Genomic DNA, 12,869 nt, shown 5'->3' with positions numbered 1-12,869 from the left:
CAATAATTGCTTTATTATAATTTGAGAATATGTTTGTATGATCAATTCCCATGAATCCCCTATGACCCCATGACACCCTAGTGCTTTTTATCAATTGTTTACATCCCTTTTTAATTATCTTGCTTGTTTACTTTTATTGCTACTTAGTTTAGTGATCTTCTCATCTCAACCCCAAATCGTGACACCCCTAGACACCGCTACTTGCAATCGAAAATCCTACATCAATACCCGTCCCTTGGGATCCGACCTTTACTTGCCTCTTTACTAATAGTAGAGTTATTTGTGAAGTTATAAATATTGTTTTGGTCTAGGTGCTCTTAACGACAAGTAACCGAAAACTAAATCTCCAAGTGAGTCCGACCAAAAATGGCGCCGTTTAAGTGGACTCGTGTTAACTTGATTTGATTTTCTGAGATTGTTATTAGTTGTGTCTTTCTTTGCCTTGGGGAAGTAAAACTCCTCAAGGTTTGTTCTAATTATTTTCGAGTTGTTTGATATTTTGCATGTCTAGAAGATCACAAGGTAACTTGTTACCCATTGATCACGAAATTGAAAGGACTTTGACAAACAATAGAAGACTTGCTAGAGGTACTTTGAGAGGTATTGGTGAGGTTGTAGATATTCAACCAAACACTATTGAGTTCGTCAACCCTTTTGCAATAGAAGGCGAGGAGAACCCAACACAAAATCCAATATAAAATCAACCCACAATGCCTCAATTTTCATCACATTCCATACCAACCGAGGAGAACCTACCCAATGGTACTCCCACACCACAACACTTAACCGGAAATTTCATTGCAAAATCCGCATTTATCTAGTTAGTCGAAAGAAGCGAATTTGGGGGGATGCCTAGTGAAGACCCTCACTCTCACATGGAGAATTTTTTTGACTATTGTGATAGGATCTCACAAACCGGTGTAACTCAAGACCAAATTCGATGGGTCTTATTTCCTTTTTCTCTAATCGGCACCGCAAAACATTGGTTGAAGAGCCGTGATAAGGCTACTCTTGGAATTGACTCTTGGAAGAAGTTGGCTCTAGCTTTCTACAAACAATTCTACCCTCCGGAAAAGACTAACATGCTAAGAGCTCAAATTACGGGTTTTAAGCAAAGGGATGAAGAATATTTGTATGAATCTTGGGAGCGGTTCAAAGGAATTTGTCGCTCATGTCCTCATCATGGACTTAGCGAGTGGTTCTTGGTACAACAATTTTGGAATGGTCTTTATGAAGACTCAAGAAACATTCTCAACATGGGATCGAATGGTATATTCACCGAAGTTGACGATAATCAAACTTGGAACAAGATTGAGGAAATGACGGTCCATAACTCACAATATAGTAGACCTCGCAAGGCTACTAGAGGAGGAAAGCATGAGGTGGACACTATTACTAAATTGGGTGCTCAACTTAGTGCTCATATTGATACCATTAACTTGAAGTTTGAGAAGGCTATGGCTAAACTTGAAGAAGCCTCAAAATCACCAAAGCATCATGTTAATGCCATGGTATCATCTTCATCAATCCCAAGTGGGATATGTGAGAATTGTGGAACTTTGGGACATGACCAAAGTGAATGTAGGGGAACAAATGAACAAGTGAATGCTTTTCAAGCATACAAGAGTGGTACTCCTTATTCTAATTATTACAATGAAAACACCAAATTCCACCCAAATCTCTCATACAAAAGCCAAAATGTTCAAAACCCTCAACCAACATACACCCCACCTCCCATGAGAAACCAAAACCAAAGGCCCTTTTTCAACCAAAACCAAGGTTACCAAAACCAAACTCCATACAATCAACAAAATGACCAAGGTTTTGATGTTCAAAAAGCGGTCCTCCAAATGCAAAAGAATCAACAAAAGTTTTTCACTCAAATGCAAAAAGATAGCCAAGCAAAGGACATCACCATCAACAACATCCTAGCCCACACAAAAATGTTGGAAACTCAATTAACCCAACTAGCATCTTCAAGTTCTTAAAGACAAAAGGGGCAATTATGACCTCAAAGAAATCCCCCAAGACATGAAACGGTTAGTGCCATTCACTTGAGGAGTGGTACGAGATATGAAAGACCAAAGAAGCAAGTCGAGGATGAAGTTGTGGAAGCTAGTGACAAAGAAGAAGTTGTGCAAAACTCCAAGGAAGGAGAACCAACAAAAGAAGAAGTTTCAAAGAAAAGTGAAGAGAAGGCCAAGGAGAAGGAGCCCATTGTGATTAGACTTCCATTCCCAAGCCGTCAAGCTTAGCCTAAGTTTGATGACCAACTTGGAAAATTTATGGAAATTGTGAAAAATTTGGAAGTCTCGATTCCTTTCACGGAATTAATCAATCACGTGCCGGCCTATGCAAAGTACATGAAGGACATCCTTACGAAAAAGAAGTCGATCCAGAAGCTTGAAACTATCGCCTTCACTAAGGTGAGTAGTGCAATCCTTCAAGGGAGTTTACCTCCGAAACTTAAAGACCCGGGAAGCTTCTCTATACCGTGTACCATTGGCGACACCACGATCAACAAGGCTTTGTGTGTTCTAGGAGCAAGCGCGAGTGTTATGCCGTATTCGGTTAGTAAAAGGTTAGGGATGGGAGAGCTTAAATGTACCAACATCACACTCCAAATGGTCGATAGATCGACGAAGACACCGTTAGGGATATGGGAAGATGTTCCCGTGAGAGTTGGGAAGTTTTGTTAGGTTCATATACCTTTTATTAGACTCCTCTAATAGTGAACTAATTAACTTGTTAATTATTTGTTCTTAAGATCTAGAGCATGCATAACAAAATGAAAGATTTATAAGAAAAACAACGTTCCTTACATTGTTAGGTGTTTCGAAATAATGGGCACAAGTAAGGTCACCTTCCTTCACTTGTTCTTGAGCTAAATATGATGGATGATCCTCCTAAGACTCCAAGTATAGAAGTCACTCCATTAAATTGCACCCAAGATTAATCCCAAAAATCTCTACTAATATTAACTAGATATGTAGTAGAAATATTACCTTAATGATACTAATATTCTTATATTACTACCTCTAGTAATAGATTTAGTGTATTAGTATTTATAGAGAGTTTTATTGATTTTGCATGTGAAGAAGATTAAGGCAAAATGAGCAAAAACAAGTGAAGAAGCAACAACAAAAAATGAGCAACTAATGCCCCTTTTGTAAGCCAAAAAACCGGTGGCTTGTAGAGCTCCAAGGGAATATATTTTCTCTTGTTTTTATTCACTTGTTTTATTTAGGTAGAGTGTGTAAGAGTTGGAATGATTAAAGCTAGTATGCAAGGTAACTATCAAGCTTTAATCATAAAACAATAAAGACAAAAGAGCATCTTTTGCTCATCTTATTTGGCCGAAATATTGGTCCTTATATGGTCCATTTTTGCCTTTTGTCATTTGTCCCACAAATGCTTATAAGTCTTATGTTTAACTATCTTACAAATTTAATTATTAATGTAATCATTTAACACTTAAATATTACACTTAATAATATAATATACACTCCACTTTCTGAGTAGTAAACTACCATTATATCAACATATAATGGGTCCCATAATTACTAGTTGGTTAAAATTACAACTTCTTGTAGCTTTAAATAACTAATTTCCTCTACCTCAAAACTTACATAATACCTCAACTAATTTAGTAATTTAACGCTTAATTACTAAATTAAATCTTATTTAATCACATTAAAATAAGACGCAAAATTACACTCCCACAATTAAGGAATTAATTAATTCGTATCGCATACAATTAATTAAATATCTATTTGGGCCTCATCTTATAGGTGTGACCTAAAGGGATCAACTGACCACCACCGTCACACGACAGTAATGTCAAACTCTAGTTAGCCAATCATTACCGATTAATGACGGTCAGTCGACTGTATAAAGAATCATCCCTCACGTATTCTTAATATGAGATTTAATAATGATATTTAAATCTTGTGATCGCACTATTGTTGAGGACACATTTCCCAACAATCTCCCACTTGTCCTCGACAAGTGTGCGTCACCAATTCTCTTGTCCTATTACAATCTCCCACTCAATGCAAGGTGTCTTGCAGGTCGTACATACATTTGATCATATCTTGAGTGGTTTTCTCGATTTGGAGATTAACTGTCTGACCGGAATTATCCATCATAGATACCTTCCGAGAGTGGCCACGCATTTCCAGTTAACTACTCCTCGAGTGGCCTTGAGATTTCAAACAACCCTGACAAGGGGTGGACAATTTCTATCGCCCTATTCCCTTCGTTCAGCCACAGTCCATCATAACCCAAAATATACCTAGTTTGACCTCATTTACGAAATCGTCGAGTATAAATCAAAGCTAATAAGAACTTGTGCCAACTTGGGTGAATAGTCTCTAGTCAAAAGAATTGACTCATAAGAATATTATAGTAGCTCTTGCCACGACCAGGCTTTATGAATTACCAGAACTCTATAAGCGGTCACTGCCCGACAGATTGTCCCATACAGTCTGTCTATGTGATCGACTAGTCATCCCATATGACTCTATGACACTTGAACTTGCCATCAATCGCATCACACTCTAGTCACTTGGAGACGTCACCTCATATAAGTAACTAGGGGCGAATACCATGTCAATCCAGTTCACTTTAATGGGGTTCAATTTGTCTCTACAACCCATTCGGATACGACAAGGTAGCGGGTGAGTTTAATAAAACTCAAACGATAAATGTGATTATCACATATGAATAGTCAATACACTCTTACTACTTCATATTCTATAATCTATAGTGTATTATAACACTAGTTAAAATGCAATACAAGCTTGGCAAGTGGATATACCTGATATCCATATATTCCAACTTTATTAATCGCTTTTTCCATCTATTCAATGTCATTTATAATGACATGAATTTATCTAAGTATATGTCTAGACTGCATACTAGACCTGAGCTCTTTAACTTGAAAGAAGCTCCCACTGTTATCGCATAACTTGTGATAAATTCATTTGAAGTGGGATTCACTCTTAATCCCTACGTTGACCATATTATCACAATTTACTTAGATTCCTTTTGTAGATATTTCAATGCGCGAAACTAAAACACCTTTTTTAGTCTATTACTCCTTAGTCAACAAGTCACTCTAGGATTTCAACAAATCCCTTATAGTTTGGAAACTAAAGTTTGTGCAACCCTTCAACACTTAATTTAGTTTATCATCCAAACATGTGAATGAATCCGTAACTCTTCTCAAGAATTTCAAGGATGTTCTTTAAGGCTCTCATAAGCCATATCATGGGAATTATCTTGTTATAGACTTATAATGCCCTAGGCATATGTTTCATCACCGCACATGCGTCTGTTGGCATACATGATCATTCTAATGGCGGAAACATTAGAAATCGAATTCATGTAATCGACAACTTAATGGGTTCAGTGAACGACTATGATTCCATCATAGTAATTCTACTTTCATCATCATGAATAAGCCATTCAACTTTGTTGATGTTAAACAGATACGAAAGAACTTATCCTCATAAGACTCTCAACTCTATGCCAATATACTCTCACATAGATTCAAAATCTAGAACACTTTGCATCCCTTTCCATGTCTCCCAATTACTCTTACCAGAAGAGAGCATTGGTATATTACTCTCAATAAGTAATATGTTATCTACATATAAGACATGGAGAAACAATTATAGCTCCCACTTAACTTCATGTATATCATGATTTTTCAATCATGTGAATGAAACAATTCACTATAATCACATGAACGAAAAGTATAATCCTTTAATGCTAGCTTAAGACCATCTTGTGATCACTTAAGATAGGTACGCATAATATGTTAGGATTCTTAGATCTTCATCTAAGGTTTTGTGTTTTAAACACTTCCTTCTCTAAATTCCCATTTTAGAAAAGCGAATTTTTAATTGCCATTCTTCATTAAAATAAAATGCGGCAATTCCTAACACAATTTATCTGATCAACATCTTCATGTAAATCTTATGCATTTGTGTACTCTGGATTTCTATTTACTTTTGAGGAGACCCGCGCCTTAAAGTAAATCTACTCTTGAGTAACAATTTTCGGATTGTAATGCTTCGGCTCGTATGTAACAAGGTCATGATACTATTACTTTCACAAAGTAATATTTTTAAACAATAAGACATGTGCGATAAACTCCCACTGAACTATGCTCTCATACTATCTTCGTAGATAATAGTTCAATACCAACTCCCACTCTATAATTCTATTACTTTCACAAAGTAACATTTCAACTATAAGAGATGTTTGTGACGATTCAATCTACTCCCACTCTATCTCTCAGAAATATATCAATATTCATGAGAGATAGCTTTGTGAGTCACAAACATATATATTTAACGGAGTATTAGGAGTTTACTTAGACTAGTATTAGCTTTTAAAAGGCCATTCTGACATGGCAGCTTGATAATATACGAGTCTTATCCATGTCATCTGTTTAATAGACTCTCTATTCTAGGTATCTCATGGTTGACCATCCGTTTTGAATTACTTGTCCGTTTTGGATTGAAAATTCCCAAAATTGAGTTCAACAACTCAAACCTAACTCATATTACTTTGATCTTATGGGTAGTGATACTAGGTCATAACCCATCTTTAATAAATCAAATTTATTACTTAGATTTTTGCCACTACGATAGGATCGTAATGGTTAGAACTTTATTCAATTTGTTCTCTACGTCATTTTAGAAATTTCTCAAATCTCTCAAATGCTTCACCTTTTATTAGATTAAGTAAATATACTCTTATCTACTTGAATCATTGGTATAAGTGACGAAGTAGTCATAAATTCCCCTTGCGGTGATGCTTATTAGAACACATACATCGGCATGTATTAGTCTCAACAAATCACTTGCTTGTGTCCCTTTACCACTAAAGGAAGTATAAATTATATTGCAAAGGAGACAAGATTCTCATATTCTATATGATTGAAAATCAAATGGTTCAATAATTCTAGTCGACACTAGCGTTTAATGCGTTTCTCATTTATGTAACCCAATTGAAAAAACAAATGTACAAATCATTTGGATTACCAGTTATGAGTCTTTTGGTGCGTATTATGTAGATATATTTACATGAGTTGGAACTGTCTAAAACTTGTGTATCATAAAGATAAGTGACATGGCTCACATCCATGTCTATTTTAAATAAAATACAACAATTGTCTTTGAAGACAAAATATAGATCCTTTCATGTCTCACATGGAAATAATGTTTTAGACTAAGTGGGAACATAATAACAATTATGTAAATCATAACTCAAAGTTATTAGCAAAACAAGTACATAAATTTCTCTTGAAGTGGCGGCTACCCGAGCTCCATTTCATTGTCGGCGATCCACATCACCCTTGTTTAGCTTTTCCACATTTCCAAGTCCCACTTGGAGTAACAAGCCCAACTTTGATATCTTCCAAATACTTGGGGCAATTTCGCCTCCAATGGCCCATGACATTACAATAATGACATTCCTCATAGGATTTGGCACCCTTCTTGGTCTTGGTCTTGGTAGTCCCACTATCCATTTCCAATTTATAATCAGGTTTGGGTTTCTCGCCCATTTTTGCCTTCCCTTTATTAAAACCAACACTCCTTTCATTTGCAAGGACACTCTTGCTAGAACTCCCACTGAATTTGAGATTTCTCATTGTTTCTTCAAACAAGGATGTCTTGGGTTTTGTAAGATTTTCTTCACAAGATTTTCTTTCCAAGGTGGTGGGCAATAATATTGGAGTGGGTGGAGTGGAGGTGGTAAAGAAGCAAAAATTTCCATCCTGACCAATGCCAATGCGTAATTCTCTAATCGTTTCATTGTCATAATCGGAGCATTTTTCATCGTATGATTGGAGCCATGTTTCAACGGTGATTGGTGTAGGAGTATTAGATGAATTCATTGCGTATAATTAACTACAAAAATGGAAATAAAGGAAATAATTATCATCTATCGTTTTAATAATACTCGTAAATTTAACTACAAGTATTGCATTTATATAGTGACCTCCACCCAACTACATAAATGATTCCGAGATCCAAATTCATATTAATACAGTACGTAGTTTAGTCATCCCTTATTAATATAACTCGGTGGATTAACCTTTTAATCGATTCTACTTTTAGAACTCTCGGTCGATAAAAATTACTCTTATTCTCATCTTTAGCCCGGAACACATGAGACTACGGTCAACAATACTTCCGTTGAGCTCAATCTAAATTTCGATGCAATAACATTTTACTACCCCACTTCGCCAACGTAACAAGGTTTGTATTACGGTAAAGCCGGCTCAACTCCCTTATGAAATTGGTACTTCGTGGGTTTCTACTATTTGGTAAGGCTTTTTCTCAATTTTTAATATGTGAGAGGTCTTGTCAATTTATTATCTATCACGTTTTAAGTGAACTAAAGCGGTGAACTACGATAATTATAATTGACACGGTCGATGACTCGATATGATATGCATGTGTTGTTATAGCGATTTGGCAATGCATGTAACATATTAAAAGAAATGCAAAGCAATAAATAAAATTCCTAGTATGACCTTCCTAAAAATAGAAAATCAAATAATCTATTACATATTGGAAACCAACTCCTTTGGTCCCTTGAATCTTCAATCGGCACGCCTCCCAAGACACCGTCTTTGTCGGATCACCTTTCCGAATGGCACCGTCTTTGAAGATGCTCCAAAATTACAAATAATAATAAAAATACAAAGCTATTCCTATTATACGATTGTAAAATGGAAAAACTAATTAAATAAAAATAAAAGTGATATGAGATCACATTAAATTACAACCGAATCAATATTCCCTTTCATTACGGGTAATATTAATTAAAACTAAGGCCATACTAAGATAAAATTACATAATTCAAAATTATATAAATAAAAGACATTCAACAATTGAAATATGCAGCATTATAATATGTACCTATCATGCAAAATCATGTGCCAAATCGCCCTATTTAACTTATGTCGTACATACAACCCGGTTTCATGGAAATGCGTGATAATAACCTTTTAAAATCACTAATTAACACTTAAATCACATCTAAGCTTAAGTTAATTATCCTAACACATTTTAGGACTCAAAAATCAGTCATCACTTAATTTTTGACAATAATTCAACTTGATTTAATTTTATGCTCATTTTTGACCTTAAAAACACAATATTTATGAAATAAATCCAAATTAAATCATAAAAGTTTCAAAATTTGAATTTTAAATTTTTGAAAATTCTGGAATAAATCCATGATACTCATAATGTCAAAAAACATGGTTAAAATTTTTGAATTAATTTTGAGAAAATATAGATGCATTTTTATCGTTTTTATCTCATAAAATGTATAAAGTATACAAAAATTAAACCAATAATTTTTACAACTTTAGATATGATTAGTGGGATATTAATGCAACTGAAAATAATTTTCTCAAGCCATGCAATACGTTTTAGATAATTTTTGCTAAAATAGTCACTATTTATGCCATTTTTACTCAAAAATCCATAAATCATGATAAAGAAGATCTCTTAATCTAGAAATTTACATACACTCTTTAAATCTTGCATGTGACATCATATTAAAATATCATGGCTTAATTCAAGATTTAACTATTTTTAACCATTTTACCTCTTTTATTCCATTTTTATCTCATAAAAATCATAAATCATGCAATATTAATCAAATTAACACGTCCTTTTACACACAACTTGTAAAATATTCATGTGAGGTCATATAAAATTTCCAAGGTCATAAAAGAAGTTTAACTAATTTTAGCATTTTAATTCCCATTTTAGTCATAAAAATGTAATAAAATGACCAAAAATCCTTAAAATGAGCAATAAATTTCCATAAATCATAAAAATGACCTAAAATCATTTTAGGACCAGAATATATAACATGCATGGTGATTTCGTGGCTTATACTTATAAATCACAAATTTTTAAGTTTTATATGTTAACCTTTTAACTCGAAAAAACAATAACCGATTATGCATGCAACATCCTTATGCTCTGATACCACTTGTTAGGTTCATATACCTTTTATTAGACTCCTCTAATAGTGAACTAATTAACTTGTTAATTATTTGTTCTTAAGAACTAGTGCATGCATAACAAAATGAAAGATTTATAAGAAAAACAATGTTCCTTACATTGTTAGGTGTTTCGAAATAATGGGCACAAGTAAGGTCACCTTCCTTCACTTGTTCTTGAGCTTAATATGATGGATGATCCTCCTAATACTCCAAGTATAGAAGCCACTCCAATAAATTGCACCCAAGATTAATCCCAAAAATCTCTACTAATATTAACTAGATATGTAGTAGAAATATTACCTTAATGATACTAATATTCTTATATTACTACCTCTAGTAATAGATTTGGTGTATTAGTATTTATAGAGAGTTTTATTGATTTTGCATGTGAAGAAGATTAAGGCAAAATGAGCAAAACCAAGTGAAGAAGCAACAACAAAAAATGAGCAACTAATGCCCCTTTTGTAAGCCAAAAAACCGGTGGCTTGTAGAGCTCCAAGGGAATATATTTTCTCTTGTTTTTATTCACTTGTTTTGTTTAGGTAGAGTGTGTAAGAGTTGGAATGATTAAAGCTAGTATGCAATGTCACTATCAAGCTTTAATCATAAAACAATAAAGACAAAAGAGCATCTTTTGCTCATCTTATTTGGCCGAAATATTGGTCCTTATATGGTCCATTTTTGCCTTTTGTCATTTGTCCCACGAATGCTTATAAGTCTTATGTTTAACTATCTTACAAATTTAATTATTAATGTAATCATTTAACACTTAAATATTACACTTAATAATATAATATACACTCCACTTTTTGAGTAGTATACTACCATTATATCAACATATAATGGGTCCCATAATTACTAGTTGGTTAAAATTACAACTTCTTGTAACTTTAAACAACTAATTTCCTCTACCTCAAAACTTACATAATACCTCAACTAATTTAGTAATTTAACGCTTAATTACTAAATTAAATCATATTTAATCACATTAATATAAGACGCAAAATTACACTCCCACAATTAAGGAATTAATTAATTCGTATCGCATACAATTAATTAAATATCTATTTGGGCCACATCCTATAGGTGTGACCTAAAGGGATCAACTGACCACCACCGTCACACGACAGTAATGTCAAACTCTAGTTAGCCAATCATTACCGATTAATGACGGTCAGTCGACTGTATAAAGAATCATCCCTCACGTATTCTTAATATGAGATTTAATAATGATATTTAAATCTTGTGATCGCACTATTGTTGAGGACACATTTCCCAACAAGTTTTTCATCCCGGTGGACTTTGTCATTGTTGACATGGAAGAAGACTCCAATATTCCGATCATTCTAGGTAGACCTTTCTTGCACACCGCGGTTGCGGTGATAGATGTGAAGCACGGATAGCTTACTCTAGAAGTGGGAGACGAGAGCATAACTTTCAATCTTGACAAGACCATGAGAGCTCCCCGTTTGCATGAGCCATGCTTTATGGTTGATCACTATAGCCGGAAGGATGATAGGAAGAAGTCGGAATTCCAATGGAAAAAGAAAGTCGATGATGCTCCATTTAAAGAGCAAGAGAATAGCAACAAAGAGAGCTTGAAAAGCTCACCCATGACAAGTGAAGAGGATGGCCTCATTGGCCAAAACAAAAAAGGAGGAGAGTTGTCTCTATCAACTCAAGAGATTTTTAATGATCAAGTAGACGAAGTTTGCGGTCTTTGGGATGATGAGTTCGAAGGGATATTCAATCCCTACATTGGTAATTCTATGAACCAAGACCATCACGGAGGACAACAAGTGCAAAGATCTATTGAGGATATTTATCATGACAATGAACAAGCTTTCGACTACTTCTTCAAGGTGTTGAGTAACATCAACAACACCTTGAGCATGCCCCCTTGACATCTCACATTGGATGAGAGTTTGCTGGAGTCCTCCCTAAACCACCATTTGTAAATATTCTAACTCCCTAACTTGCATTTCAATTCTTACATTGCATTTTTGTCATTTTCGCATTTATATTTTTGTGCCTTGATCAAGATATTCATCATTTTTGAGAGAAGTAAGGGCGGGACTGTTGGAATATGTGTCCTCCGACAATAATGCGATCACAATTGTCGATCATATTGATCACATATTTAAATCTCATAACTAGAATACGAAAGGGATGATACATTACATATATAGTCAACTGGTCCACACATATCGGTAATGATTGGTTGGCTAGAGTTTGACATTACTGTCGTGCGACGGTGGTGATCAGTTGATCCCTTGAGGTCACACCTAAAGGACGATTCCCTTAATTGAAAAAGGTTAATTAATTGTATGTCGATACAGATTAATTAATTCCTTAAAATTTAACAAATTATTATCATAAGAGAGAAAATGACATCTTATTATAATGTGATTAAATAAGATTTTATTTAGTAATTTAAGAAATTATATTACTAAAATTAATCGGTGTTTGCGAAACACGCGAGATGAGAATGATAAGTTAGTTATAATTACAAGTTGTTGTGAATTATACTAACTAGTACTTAAATAACCATTTTATGTGGAAGTAATTTTGAATTACTAGTCAATTTGTTAAATGTGATTTATTTAATTTGTAAATGATATTTAATTTGTTAAATATGCATTTTAAATTAAAACATGACATAAGACATGTCACATGTCACATGACATACAATTGTACAATTGACAAAAATAAAATGGACTCCATATTACATATGATAACCGAAATTGGTGGGCTAATTTTAGAAGTTTTGTTTTATTCATTTGTCTTATTCATTTGTCTATGACACTTGATAGTGACTTGACCA

General features: G+C 34.2%; 1 non-coding gene across 1 annotated transcript; it reads right to left on the bottom strand.

The window, feature by feature from the left end:
• Positions 1 to 1,082: 1,082 nt before the first annotated feature.
• Positions 1,083 to 1,189, bottom strand: LOC141624336 (small nucleolar RNA R71). The gene has a single exon (XR_012534143.1). It is a non-coding gene; the product is annotated as a small nucleolar RNA R71 (small nucleolar RNA).
• Positions 1,190 to 12,869: the final 11,680 nt, after the last annotated feature.

Source organism: Silene latifolia, chromosome X, assembly GCF_048544455.1.
Source record: "Silene latifolia isolate original U9 population chromosome X, ASM4854445v1, whole genome shotgun sequence".
Lineage (NCBI taxonomy): Eukaryota > Viridiplantae > Streptophyta > Magnoliopsida > Caryophyllales > Caryophyllaceae > Silene > Silene latifolia.
Note: the sequence above shows the minus strand (reverse complement) of the source record. Positions and strands in the feature narration are given on the sequence as shown.